The following is a 13,946-nucleotide window of genomic DNA, read 5'->3' on the forward strand; positions in this document are numbered from 1 at the left end:
CTGGAATTCCTGAGGGCAGATGGTAAGCGAAAGAGTGACGCCAAATGGCCCCAGGAGACCTTGCCCTGTGTCCCTCTTCTGGTCCGACCAGGCAGATGATCACTGTGCACCATAGGAGAGAGGACTAAAGGTAGGGACATGTGCCCCTCTTACCAATATTCCCTGTGTCAAGAGGCAAGGACATTCCCCCTCCTTTGTCCAAACAGGAGCAGGAAGCGATCTCTTGGTACCATCATTACTGGAGGTCTTCCTCTATGTCAGACATGCTACTGAGCACTTTATAAAAATGATCTCATTGAATTTTCATGAAGACCTGATGAAATGACACAATAAGAGCTAACACTTCTTTAGTGTTTATGCCAGTAAGTGTCCTAAGCCCTTGGCATCTATTCGCTCATTCCTCACCAGCAGGGTTCTGGCATGAAATGGGATAGCTTGAGGAGGTTTTAATGAAAGGATGGTTTCTGACGGTATGGTTAGGGAGTGGCGCGGATGCCAGGGAACAGCAGGACCCAGAGGTGATGGAGAAGGAGTGAGGATGGGGTGGGTCCTGGGCTCTAGAAGGACACAGCTGTGTCAGGAAGGCCTCTGTGACAGGAGCTGTCATTAGGCAAAGCGGCTGGCCGGAGGTGACCCGTGGAAAAGGCTGTCTCCTGTGCAGTTTTTCAAGCCCCACTTGGCACATAAGAACGGGCCTTGTCAGCCCTGGAACACCTCCTTCCCAGGAGATAGGGACCCTCCACAGCCCGTGCCAGGCTTATCGCCTTGTATGGAATATCCTCCCCTGTTTCAGGCAGGATGGATCCTCTTGTCCAAAGCACGCATGGCACACGGCACTTGGCCAACCGTGCTGTTAATGATCCATCCTCCATGGGGAGAGGAGAGTTGTCTTCTGCTGTGACACAGAAGGGTGCCCAGAGGCTAATTTCCCTGCATCAGCCGCTGGGAGAGCCCTACTGGCCCGGGGGACCCATGGCCACCATTGAAGCTGACCTTGTTCTATCTCTTCTCTGTGTATGTAAAGCACTGCTCCATTCAGAACTTGGCCATGTCGTGCTCTTCTGGCACCTCCGGTACCAAGATGCAGTGGGCAGGAGTGTTTAGGGTCGTCGCTGGGATTGGAACCGGTGCGCGGAATTCTGCTTGACCATGACCCTGCAGGGAGGAAGCTGAGAAATGACCACCTTGGCCACACTTGGCTCTGCTGGTGAGCTCCTCGGCTGAACTTCAGCTGGAGCCAGAAGGCAGGGATCTCTGTTGGCATAGTTGCCACAGGTCACCTTGAGCAAGGTGGAGCAAGGTGGAGAGTGAATCTAGGGGGAGGTGGGGAGTGAATCTGGGGGGGGGGGGGGGGGGGGGGGGGGGGGGGGGGGGGGGGGGGCGCGCAGGTGGGAGATATCCAGCAGAGGCACATGAAGATGGGGACTGACATCAACAGGGTTTCATCTTTGTGTCAGACAAGCTACCAAGCAGATGCACAGGCCTGTTGAGACAGGTGTTATGGATTCCATTCCATGTGTGAAGCATCTCAGTCTCAGAGAGGTTAAGTGACTTGCTCCAAGCCACACAGCTGGTTATTAAGTAAGGTAGTAACCTAGGTCTGTCAGATTCCAGAGCCCATGATCCTTCCATCCTATCGTGGGGTGGGGGATGGGGGGGAGGACATGAGGAAAGAGAGGAAGGGCGAAGGAGAGGGAGGTAAAGAAGTGGCTGTTGTGCGGGACATTTGGAGAAGGTAGGCGGCAATGGAGGGGCATTCAGGTGGTGACGACCCTCTGGGCCTGGGAAGCAGACGGCATGTGGGCGGGAATTCCGGAGTGCCATCTGGAGCTCCGCGGAGCCTCAAAGCAGCATTTATTCCCGCACAATCCAGACAGCAGGCTGCAGCTTCACAGGGAAGCACACGAGCCTTGTGCTCCGGGAAGAGGCGGACGCGCGCACGGTGCTGCCGCAGATGGGAACCTGAAATCACAGTGGCGGAGCACAGGCAGCAAGCATCTGACTCCCCAGCAGAGCGGTCATATGTTCGCCATGCGTCTCATCCTTCCTCCTTCGATTGCACTTTCTCCGGCTTCCCCCTCCCCTCTCACTTGCTTTCACTTTTTTTTCCTTTAGCTCTGGTGTTCTCAAGTTTCACCTGCATCATCCCAGGGCTTGGGGATGCGTTTTCACTTTGATACATTTCAGGCCTCTACAGTTCATTGCGTTCCAATCAGAACCCCGTCTTCCCACGCAGGGAACCTGCTTCCGGTCCTGCGGGATTCCCATTTTGCTTAATGGCACCAGATGTGCAGGATGGAAATGTGGGAGGAGCCAGCCTTGCTTCCCCTCCCCTCCCCTCCCCTCCCCTCCTCCTTCCCCTCTTCCTCTCAATCTCCAGGCTGCCTCTGCCTCCACCACCACCATCTTGACTTTCACCTTCATCTTCTCTCACAGGAGCTGAACTCCCCAACTGCTTTGTGCTTCTCCCTCTCTCCCTCAGGCAGCCTCTGGAGTTGTCTTTCTAAAAAAAAATCCCACCTCACTTGAAGACATTCTGTAGGTGACATCGACCTTCTTAGCAAGGAGGGGAATTTGACGCATTGCAGAGTGGCTTTGGGAATGAGGGTACAGTGGGCACATGTGGGGCCCCTACGAGATTCCAGCCCTAATGGGAGAAGGGAACTGGCACATGTAATTTAGGTGAGAATCAGTTGACCTTAAGATAAGAAGACCGTGGAGCATCTGGGTGGGCCCAGAGCGATCACGTGAACTCTTCACGACAGCCGAGGAAGGCTAGGTAAGGGACAGCCACAGAGATTACAAGTACGAGAAGGGCTCAATGGCCAGCCATGGTTGGCTTGAAGATGGAGGAGGCTGCACGTCAAGGAAACGGGAATCCCAGTCCTACAGCTGCAAGGAACTGAGTTCTGTCAACACCGCGAATGAGTTCAGAAGTGGGTTCTCTCCTAGAGCTTCCAGAAAGGAATGCAGCTGTGTCAGCACCTTGATTATGGCCCTGTGAGCCCCTGAGCAGAGAGGTCAGCCCCGTCAAGCCAGATGTCTGAACTACAGAGCTGTGAGATACCATATGGCTGTTGTGTTAAGCCCCTAAATTTGCGGTACTTTGCCGTGGCCGCCCTAGCAAACTCGCACAGGCAGAACACCAGTTCCGAGGGAGCTGAGCACATCCTGTGCACCCGCTCCTGACCAGGCACTGTGGTGAGTCCTTCCCACTGCTGGGCCGGACGGTGCCCTGAGCGACAAGCACCAGAGAGGGCCCCAGTTGATCTCAGCGGAAGAGGCTAGATGACAACTCCCAGAATTTCCAGAAAGTCTGGGAAACAAGGCTTGGCAAACCAAAGGCTTGAGACTGTGAAGAAAGCAAGTGGCCAGACCTCAGCCAAAATCAGGTGACAGAGCCAGGTTGCTGAGGAGACCCCCACTACCACACCTTCCTGGCTGCTTTGCTACCTCAGCCCGGTCTGACCTCTGGCCACGGGGCATGGCTGCTCTAGAAAATTAGTTGATCCAGGTCAGAACTGCCCAAATGGCCTCTTCTCCTTCCCTGCTTCTATGGATACTCACTCTGAGGTTTGAAATCCCGGGCAGGTGCGTCTGCCTGCTCTGGCCTGGGTCATAGACCTAGAAGTTTCAGATGCTGGGATGCCAAAAAATGACCTACAACCAATGACAAATCATTCTATGTCATTTCATTTAACCCAGCAGGAAGCTCTTATTATCCCCATTTAACAGATAAGGAAACTGAGGCCCCTTGAGGAAGTAAAGTTACTTGAACCCAGATCATCTAAGTCTTGAGCACATCACACGGAATGTCCCTGCTGGGTGAAAGTCAAGGTTCAGGTATCTTCTGAGGCAAGAACAGCCAAGTGGATCCCATTTAGTCCTTGGCTCAGAGGACTCTGGATCGATGGATTGAATCAGGCAGACACAGTCCTGTCCTGTTTGCTTGGGAGGCCTGACCATGGCAGAACTTTATTTTCCCTGTTTGGTGAAATATGCTTCCTAATATCTATACTGAGTCGGTCCCCTTTTGATGCCATTTATTTTGTGACACGGCCTGCCCTCTGTCAACCTCAAATGTAGACAAGGGATGACTGAGCCCCTTCTGGAGACACCATCAGCAGAGCTCAGCTGTCTCTGTCCTGCGCACCCACACCAGATATCAGCTCTCTCTCCCCCTCGCTGTCCTTCCCCACCTGACATTGCAAAGGAAGTGAGATGGAGTCTGGAGAATCTCACTCCCCCAGGACTGTGCCTGGGCAGGACTGCACAGATCCCAGCGTTCACGGGCCATGGGATCCCAGTGGGGCATCCAGCTCCCTGGGCACCGCCTGGCAACCTTAGGGCAGTTCTCTCCTTCTGCCCCTTCACTCTGAACCCAGGCCAACACCAGAAAGAACCAAAAAGCCCTCATTTCTGGAGTTTCCGGAGCACATCCAGGTACAGGCCATTGATCAAAAGAGGTTGGAGTTACTGGTGTGAGGGCCAGGCTACATGGAAACCAGCCACGCTCAGATCTCCCAGTAGGGGAACCCCAAGAAAAGTCATCTAGGAGGGTGACTAGCGACACTGGTAAGAATCGGTTCACTTAGACATTTATTTCTGGTAAATATTTAATACATACATATGTATTCGATACACATATAAACAAACAAACATGCATTTAATGCTCATATATACAAAGTAAAGTGGTCAGTATGTAAACCTTTGATATTTGTTTCACATCTAGGGCTATGCAGTAGAGTATAGAAATTAAGCACACGGATTGCTAAATACCTACTCTGCGCCAGGCACTCAACACACAGGATCGCATTCACTAGCCATATCAGGCACTGACAGCTGTCATCCCTGGTGTTTTATAGATGATGCAATGAAGACTAAGAGCATGAGCTGATGTGAGGGGGCTGGTTCTCCTACCGTGCAAAGTGCAATGGATAGATGATTAAGATTGCTGCTATTATGATTAATCACCATTATTAGTAATAGTCATGATTACAGGCTGTAGAGCATCAGTGATAACAGGTGTTATCTGGACCACCACCTGTTGGGGCGTCCGAAAGGTGGGACTGCACGATGATGACTGGGGCCCATTGTCCAAACCCCACTTCCTCTTTCTGTTTAGACATACTCTGTCTTAGGTACTTTGCTCACAGAGCTCATCTTAATCCTAACAACCACATCCCAAGAGAGACTATTATTACCCTCATTTCACATTAAAAGAATCTGAAGCATAGGAAGAGGCTAAGAAATGACTCAAGGTCATACCCTCAATGGGTATTTGAACTCAGACTCTGGAGTCTGCTTTCTTTACCACTGAGCCATGTGCTTCCCAATCCACTGCTAACCTTTACTACATCCTTAGGGTATAGGATTGCTTGATTTTGCTAACCAAATAGAGCATGTCCAATTCGCTTGAATTTCAGATAAACAACAGTTTTTTAGGTACAAGTGTGTCCCGTGCAATATGACCATGTGCTAGGTGTGCAAATTCTGTTAACACCCAGCACATGTTTTTGCTCAAAACGCCTCGTTTCCTTCTCTAGTGGCAGAGACTCCTCGCCGCGTATCCAATTCCTGGTAACCATCACTATGCACAGTAACAAACCCCAGTTTGCAGCCGGACACATCATCCAGGGTAAGGGACAATGTTATCCAGCTTCCCTTACTGCACCCTTAGATCTAGGTGTGGCCAAGTGACTAAGTTCTATCAACTGAAATGAAATGGCAAGTACTATTTAGTACTTCTGGAAAGTTTCGTTAAAAGGGAGGGGACAAACCATTCTTCTTCCTTTTCAGTCTTTCACATCTCCCCCTTCATCTGGCCTGTGATGTAGATGAACTGACCTGCACTCTGGCATTCATATTGGACCATGAAATGACCTTGGGAACAAAAGCTGTGAGATGGGGTCAGCGGAGCAGAAAGGTAAATGTCTGTGACCCTAACGACCAGGGATCCACTATACTTGTCCTGGACTGCCTACTTCTCATTATCTTTTGTGTGGCAGTCAAGCACACTTCGTATTTTATGTGCATCGACTCCGTGTGCATTTAATGAGCACCTGTCACAAGCCAGACATTGTGCTGGGTTCTGGGAGCAAAAGAATGACATCAGGTAGCTAGCTCATTTCCTTCCCAATTTTTCTTTCTTGGAAATTTAGATAAGAGCAAGGAGAAATTACTCCAGACATTTACTCCAGTCCAGCCATTCATTTCATTTATTTTATGTCCCTTCTGACTTTTTCCTCGCGCTCCAAGAAGCTTGCAAGTGACTCCTCTCAGCTCACAGCACATGGTCACCATTAATCCCATAAAGACTCTCACGCTCTATTTCCCCCTTTCTCCTAACGCCCGTGACTCCCAAAGGGAACTCCCTTCGATTCTATCCTCAAATAGGGGTGTGTCCTTGCCAGATTGCACCCGTGTATGTGCTTGTAATGCTCACAAATGGCATCATGCTATAAATCCTACTCGTTCCTTAGTTTCTCACCCAATACTATGGCTTTTTATTTAAAATCACAAATATTATGACTAATGATAGAGCTACTGAGTGAAGTTTAGGATTTCTTCACACAATTCCCAAGTTGTTGTGTGCTCCTTAGACTGAAGCCCACTTCAGAGTGAACTGTTAGGACACTGTGTTCAAAAGCTTGCTTTCAGTTTTGAGGTTTGTCTCCCACCGCCCCTCCCTTTTGGTTTATTTTTTGACTATGTATGTAAACCACATAGTTGAAAAGATAAAAGTAAATTACAAATTCCTCTCAGAGGTTCCTTCCTTACATCCCTTCCCCCACCCCAGAAATAGAGCCTATTTCTGGCCTCTATACCCATTAAGAGTAACCATCATTAACATTGGCTTCTGGTCTTTCTTTGTGGTGATGATTTTTGGCAAAGAGCAACTCATCTACATATATAGGTTATATATTCTTATTTCTCTTATTGTATGAAATGTAGCTCGTGTATAAACAGCATTCTATGCTTGTCTTTTCTTTCACGTGACAATATATCCTGGACTTATTCCAAGTTGGTATATAGAGGTCTTCTTCATTCATTTTACAGTCGCCTGCTCCACCGGTTTGCTGTTGCTGGAAATTCAGGCTGCATCCATTCTATTTATTATTATTAGTTTGTGTGGGTCTTTCCATATGTTTCTGGCTGCCTGTTTTGCATATTAATACTGCATTGAAATCTGTCCACGTTACTCTAGGGATGTCTAGTTTCTTGCTTCTTTCTGCAGCATTGCTTTCCATGGACTGTATTCATCACAGTTTCACTTTGTTTTTCCCCTCAGTGTCACCCGTTATCATAAGCCAGGGTTTCTCTGGGATATATACACACAGCGGGACATATATACACATTTTATTTCACTTAGGGCTAGCCAGTTGCTTTCTGAAATGTCTGTAGTCATTTACCTTTCCACCAGCATGGCATAGAGTTTTTACTCTTCAAATTTACTCATTTTATAGATAAGGCAAGGAGGCTGAGACAGGGTCCCAAAATTTTCCAGTTAGAGTCAGGATTTGAGCCGTGGGTCTGTAAGTTCGTATTAATCATTGTTGAGTAATGCCTTAGTCTATTCAAATGAATTAATTCAGCCAACATTTACAGAGTGCTTACTGTATGGCAAGAAATGTGCTGGGCCCTGGAGATACAAAGAGGAGGTTGTAGTCTTCCTATAAGGGAGATCAGTAAATAGGCAAACAGTGTGGTTTGTAGCTTCCATCTGCAAATGTGCGTGTGTTGCGTGGATGGTCTGTGGGCACTGGACAAGCCAGCCTTTCTTCCGACTCTTGCTTGAGTCCGGGCAGGATGCAGGAGGCTAGAAATTCTGTTCTCTGCCTTCTCCAGATCCACCTGCTGGTCACATGATCATCTTATGAGGCTCTAGGGGAATGTTTCCATTTCTAGAAAGGTTGGCCAACTAGCTGGCCATAGTAAGAAGTCCTTTGGAAAGTTCAGTCCACACATAATTGGGGGAAAAAAATACATTTGTATGTGTACATATTCCTCTGACAGTGTCCTCAGGACTATGACAGGACTATGAGTTTAGGAAAATGGAATTTTTCTTTTTATGGTTTTGTCGTTTTGTCCAAATGGGGTCACATAATTTCCCACCTTCATTAGAAACAGCAAGATAGGATTGGAGCAGGGTCTCACACTTTTTTTGTGCCTGGGACTTCTTTCTGATTCCTTTCTTCCCTGTGTTTTGAGAGATACTGTCTTCCGGGCAGACTGTTTGTTAAATAGTAACCAATTTTCTTTCCTGCTATCTATGATTCAGATATAGAGGTATTTCTGATTGGATATGAAATCACATTTCAAGAATTTTTATGCTGGAATTTTATAATAGGGCTTCTAATCAGCATCTCATAAGCACTGTTGGAATACTAGGACTCCAGGTTGGGACTCAGAGATCTTTTCTGGCTCCATAGTTCTGTTTCTATGATCTGTCTTTCTGTCCTTCTATCTGTCTATCTATCATCTATCAATAAGCTATCAATTATCTATCTATCTATCTATCTAGGCTATGTCTCAGGAATTCTTTAGATGTCACTTGTGATTATTATCAAATAAATTCAGCACTCAGTTGATGGAATCTCAGACAAAATCTAAATATGGCATCGTGGTTAAAAATTTGGGCTGTGAAGTCAGACTATGTTTGAATTTCAGACATGCCCTTTGCCCTTTGCTGCCTGTGTGACCTCTGCCAAGTTACTTAACTTCCCTATGCCTCTGTTTACCCATCTGTGCTTTATGTCTAATATTTGTGCCTCTTATGGGGCTGTTCAATGAGGATTATAAAAGACAGTAAGTTAAAAGTGCCCGCTAGCACACAATACATGCTGGCTCGTGATGGTATGGTGATGATGATGGTGATGATGATGGTGATGGTGATGATGGTGATGGTGATGATGGTGAGGTGATGATGGTGATTATGACGGTGATGATGGTGATGGTGATGATGACAATGACAATGCTTTACAAGCTTTGTTGTATTTTTTTACCCACATTGCTGTTCTCACCACTATCATGTAATTTGCTTTCCAAGCTGTCCATTAAATTCCCCTAACCTCACATGCTTGTGCTTTGAAAATTGTGGAAGCTTTGGGTTGCACATTTCAGCACCAAGTTTACTCAATGGAATGAATGAACATTCATGGCTTTGGTCTAGGTCAGTGATTTCAGCTGGGATGATTCACCTCCCCCACTCCCACCAGGGGAAATTTGTCAAGGCCTGGAGACATTTCGGTTGTCGTAGTTCTAGGAGCACTACTGATATCCAGTAGGGAGAGGCCAGGGATGTTCTACAATGCACAGGAAGGTCTCTATAATAAAGAGCCATGTGGCCCAGATGTTCATTGTGCCAAGGTTAAGAAACCCTGACTTAGGTATAACTGAGGAAGGAAGTCACTGGATCTGCTTTGGGGACTAAGGAGGGGTGAGACCTCCCCTTCAGTGTCCCGAGAATGGCAGAACTTTAGCGTGGCAGGCAGTGTTTGTCTGGTAGTCAGAGGCTCCAATATCAGAGATGCTTCACAGGCTCCTTGCAGGAGGCAAGTCTATGACACAGACTTAACTTAAGCCTCCTGAAGACCTTCAGTTCAGGCCTTATCACCGAGCTGGAGTCATATGAGCTTGGGAATACTGGCCTTCAGATATTGAGTAGCTACTGAGTGCCAGGCATGGCTTCAAGCACTGGGACTATATTATTAAATTAAATGCTCAATTAGTTGAAACTTTCAGCAATACGTGACATCCCCAACTGGCTTCATCAAAATAAAGATAATTTATTTGCATTGGAAAAGTTTTGTGCTTCAGGTATGGCTAGATCCAGGAGTTAAGAAAATGTCATCAAGCCCACGTCTTTTTTTCTCTACCCCACGGACCTGATTCTCAATCAGGCTGCCTGTAGTGACAATATTTCCCCTCAGTAGCTCCAGTTTTATAATCTACCTACTTCAAAATTAGAAGATATTCCCTCGTCTTGAGAGTTTCAATAAAATTCTCAGAATGAGAGTAGATTCATGTGACTTTTTCTGAACAACCCACCTTGGCTATGAGCACAGTTTCATGCTCCAATTATTCAGGTCTCTGAATATGGGCCACATTGTTGTTCACTAGCTTGTTTCAGTTGGTTCTTACAACAATTTAGGGAGGTGAGCAGAGCTCAGATTATTAACTCAACGGTTCCTGCTGTGCCAACCACGCTCAGGGGACCTGAGCAGAGGCCTATGGAGGATGGTGGCATGCAGTGGCTGCCTAATAATGGCATCGCACCCTTGAACACTAATGCTCCCCTACACTATTTGCTCCTGAGAAGGCAGCACGAGTTGAGCTAGCTGTGGATCAGATGGCAGACTCGTGCGTGTTCTGATGCTAACCCTGCAATAGACAAATTTGTCCACTGGCCACAGGCAGCCCTGGCCCACCTACCGCAGTGAGGCCAGAGCCTGACGTGACGTAGGAGGGCGCAACGGATGTGCCATGTGGGCAACATGGTCCTAAGACGAACGGGAAGGAAGAAGTGAGAGAGGAGGGGAGGGAAGGGAAAGGGGCTTCCTTTCAACCTCTCCAACCTCTCCAACCTCTCCAACCTCTTCTTCCCTGGGGGGAGGGGAGAGAGGGGCCCCGAGAAGCTGAGAGAGTTGCCCCAGGGGAGCTCCTGCCCTGCATGGGAGGAGGCACCGGGACTGGCCGTCAATGCAGGGTCCTGGGCTCTGAGAGTCACGTCAGGTTCGAGGGAGGCTGTCTTGCCTGGCTCTCCAATTATTCCCACACCACAGGTGTCTGAGGGGGAAGAGCAGGGGAAATGAGGGGGGGCAGGCAGTTGGGGGGTGTGAAGAGGAGAGGGAAGCCCGTGGAAGCACTGTCACCACTCAAATCTTATCGTTCCACCTAGTGTGATGTAGTGGTTAGCTGCCGGGCTTTGGAGTCCGACAAATGTGGGTATCAGTTCTAACTCTGCCAACATAAAGCACATCGTGTAACCTCTCTGCGTCATATTGTTGTCATCTGTAATGTGGTGGTCATTACGCCAACTTCAGGAGGACTTCAAGAGATGGTGTCTGGAACACAATAGGTGCTCAATAAAGCTATGAGCAAAATCCAGTCTCCTTCATGGTCTACAAGCCCCCCATCATCTGGCCCTTTGTATGTCTCCCGCCCCATCTTCTACCCTCTCCCAGCAGTTTGTCGTCCACTGTGCAAGCATACCATCTTTCAGCTCCTCAAACAGGCCATGCCCATTCCTACCTCGGAGCCTTTGCACAGGCGGCTCCCTCTGCACTGAGAATTCTCCTCACAGGTTTTCAGCCCCATGGCTTTTTCTTATCACTAGGCTCTAATCTACAACGATACACCCTCTCATCACCTTATTAAACTTTCTTCCCTACCAAGCTCCTTGCTAGCCCATCACCTTGTCGTATCTCCTTCCTTCCTTCCTTCCTTCCTTCCTTCCTTCCTTCCTTCCTTCCTTCCTTCGTTCCTTCGTTCTTCCTTCCTTCCTTCCTTCCTTCCTTCCTTCCTTCCTTCCTTTTAAATGTTTATTTATTTTGAAAGACAGAGATGGAGAGCAAGCAGGGGAGATGCAGAGAGAGAGGGAGGGAGAATCCCACCAACCGTGAGATCATGACCTGAGCCAAAACCAAACCAAGAGTTGGGCCTTAACCAACTGAGCCACCCAGGTGCCCCTGCTTTATCTTCTCTAACATTGACCATCATCTGGAAATGTCTGAAAATGCCTTACTGTCTTTCTTCCACGAGCCTGGGAGTTCCCCAAGGGCAGAACGCTCCTCTGTGCTGCTCATGCCATGGCCCCAGTAGCCCTGAGCACAGCCCTTGTGCTCAATAAAATCTCAAGGGCAGGATGATGGTGGTGACAGTGACAGTGATGATGATGGCAGTGGTGGTGAGGGGCAGGACTCGTTAATCTCCCCCTTCCTTCCCAGGTTCAGATTTGTTTTTTCTCTTCTGACCCACTTCTGCCTCAGAGCCTCTCCCTGGGTCTTGCTGGCGTCTTTCAGATAACAGGCAGCACCTGTTGCAAAGAACAGACACCCCCAACCCCACCCCAGAGTGAGCTTTTATTTTTAATTTTTTTTAAATTTATTTCTGAGAAAGAGAGAGAGTGAGCAGGGGAGGGTCAGAGAGAGAAGGAGACACAGAATCGGAAGCAGGCTCCAGACTCTGAGCTAGCTGTCAGCACAGAGCCTGACACGGGGCTCGAACCCACCAACCGTGAGATCATGACCTAAGTCGAGGTTGGACGCTTAACCGACTGAGCCACCCAGGTGCCCCCAGAGTGAGCTTTTAAAAGGAGATGGCTCAGCCCTTGGGAGGAAGGCAAGGCCCCGGGGACCATAACGGGAAGCAGTGGTGTTTTCTTGGCCTGAGACGTGAACTTCTGGAGCGAGTTTATAGAATGCTATCCAGTTATTATTGCTAGTTATTGAACACTGATGTATCTCTCAACACCGGCTGGGCTCTTTTACAAAGCCTTTTATCAAATTTGCAAAGAGCTGTACAGATTTTTTGTTTTTTGTTTTGTTTTGTTTTGTTTTTATCAGCTATTATTAACCTGGCAGGGGTATACCTGTGTCCGAAAATGGAATGCTTGCATTTGGTGGGACTGGAATTTTTTTTATTCTCAGATGTCTAGGTTCATCTCCTCAGTTGGTTGTATAAATATTAAAGAAGAAAATGTCAAGGGCAGTGTTTGACCCTCCCTCTGTAGGGGTGCAGGGGATCTGATATGGGGCATAACAACTCAGAATCAACCAGACAGGCTCCGAAGGAGTCCTTGAGATGAGGCTCTGGCCACAGCTCCTGTGGCTTAATTGGCCTTCCTGACGGCCTTTACATTCCTGCGTGGATTGTTGCTGAGGCTCTTGGTGCATATTGTCACCGCTCATGGTGTGGCATCTGTCACCTGTCTTTGGCATCGGACTGTGAGCTTTTTGAGGGCATGGACTATATCTGAATTGTCTTTTTCATCCTTAACATAGGACCTGGCATGTGGTAGACACTTGATAAATGCTTCTTGAACACGTAAGTAGAATGAACATATGTGAGTAAATAAATGAGGCACACATCATATACTGAGGATGCAGTCATCAAAAGGTCGCCTCCTGACAGAGGGTAGCTCTTCCCTTTGTTCATGGGCTGTGGTCCATGAAGCTAACCAGTCCCCAGGCTAACCAGTCCCCAGCTCTGACAATGGCAAACTTTCAGGTCTCTCTCTCTCTCCGCTATCGAAAGTCCAAGTTCAGGTCACAGGGATGAAAATGTTCTTTTGTTAACTGGTTGTTGATCAGCTCCTTCTGCATCACTGTGTTGCAATATAATTTTAGGAATGTTAAAAGACACAATGTTGTTAAAATAATTAAAACATTCCTTAAAATGTGTTATGTAAGTAACACATGCTTCTTGTACAAGTTAATAAATACAGATAAAATGAAAATAGAAATCACCTGTAATCCCACCATCCAGAACTAATAGCTGTTATTTACCTAGGACATTTATCTCTATCTCTATCTCTATCACTACCTATCTCTATCTCTCTAACATCTCTATCTCTGACACCATTTATATCATTTATGTAAGTGAGTTTTACAAATATGTAATCAAACTGCACTGCTAATTATAATAGCTGATATTTATAGAGGATTTTCTATGTGCAGGTAATATTCTAATGTCTTTTTTTGTTCTGGCTTACTTAATCCTCAAAAAAAAAAAATACTGAGAGGTAAGTATGAATACAATCATCCTCAATTTAGGGATGAGGAAACAGAATCAGAGAGAGGTTAAATATGGTGTCACAGCAGTAAGTAATGGAGCCAGTATTTGAATCTTGGCAGCTTGACCCCAAATTTTTTTCATTTAACAATAGATGGGAATATCTTGCCATAGTAATACTCTGTCCATAGCTATGGCTGCCAAGTTTTCTA

The sequence above is a fragment of the Hyaena hyaena genome, unplaced genomic scaffold, assembly GCF_003009895.1.
Source record: "Hyaena hyaena isolate Hyena2069 unplaced genomic scaffold, ASM300989v1 scaffold_46, whole genome shotgun sequence".
In the NCBI taxonomy this organism is placed as follows: Eukaryota; Metazoa; Chordata; class Mammalia; order Carnivora; family Hyaenidae; genus Hyaena; species Hyaena hyaena.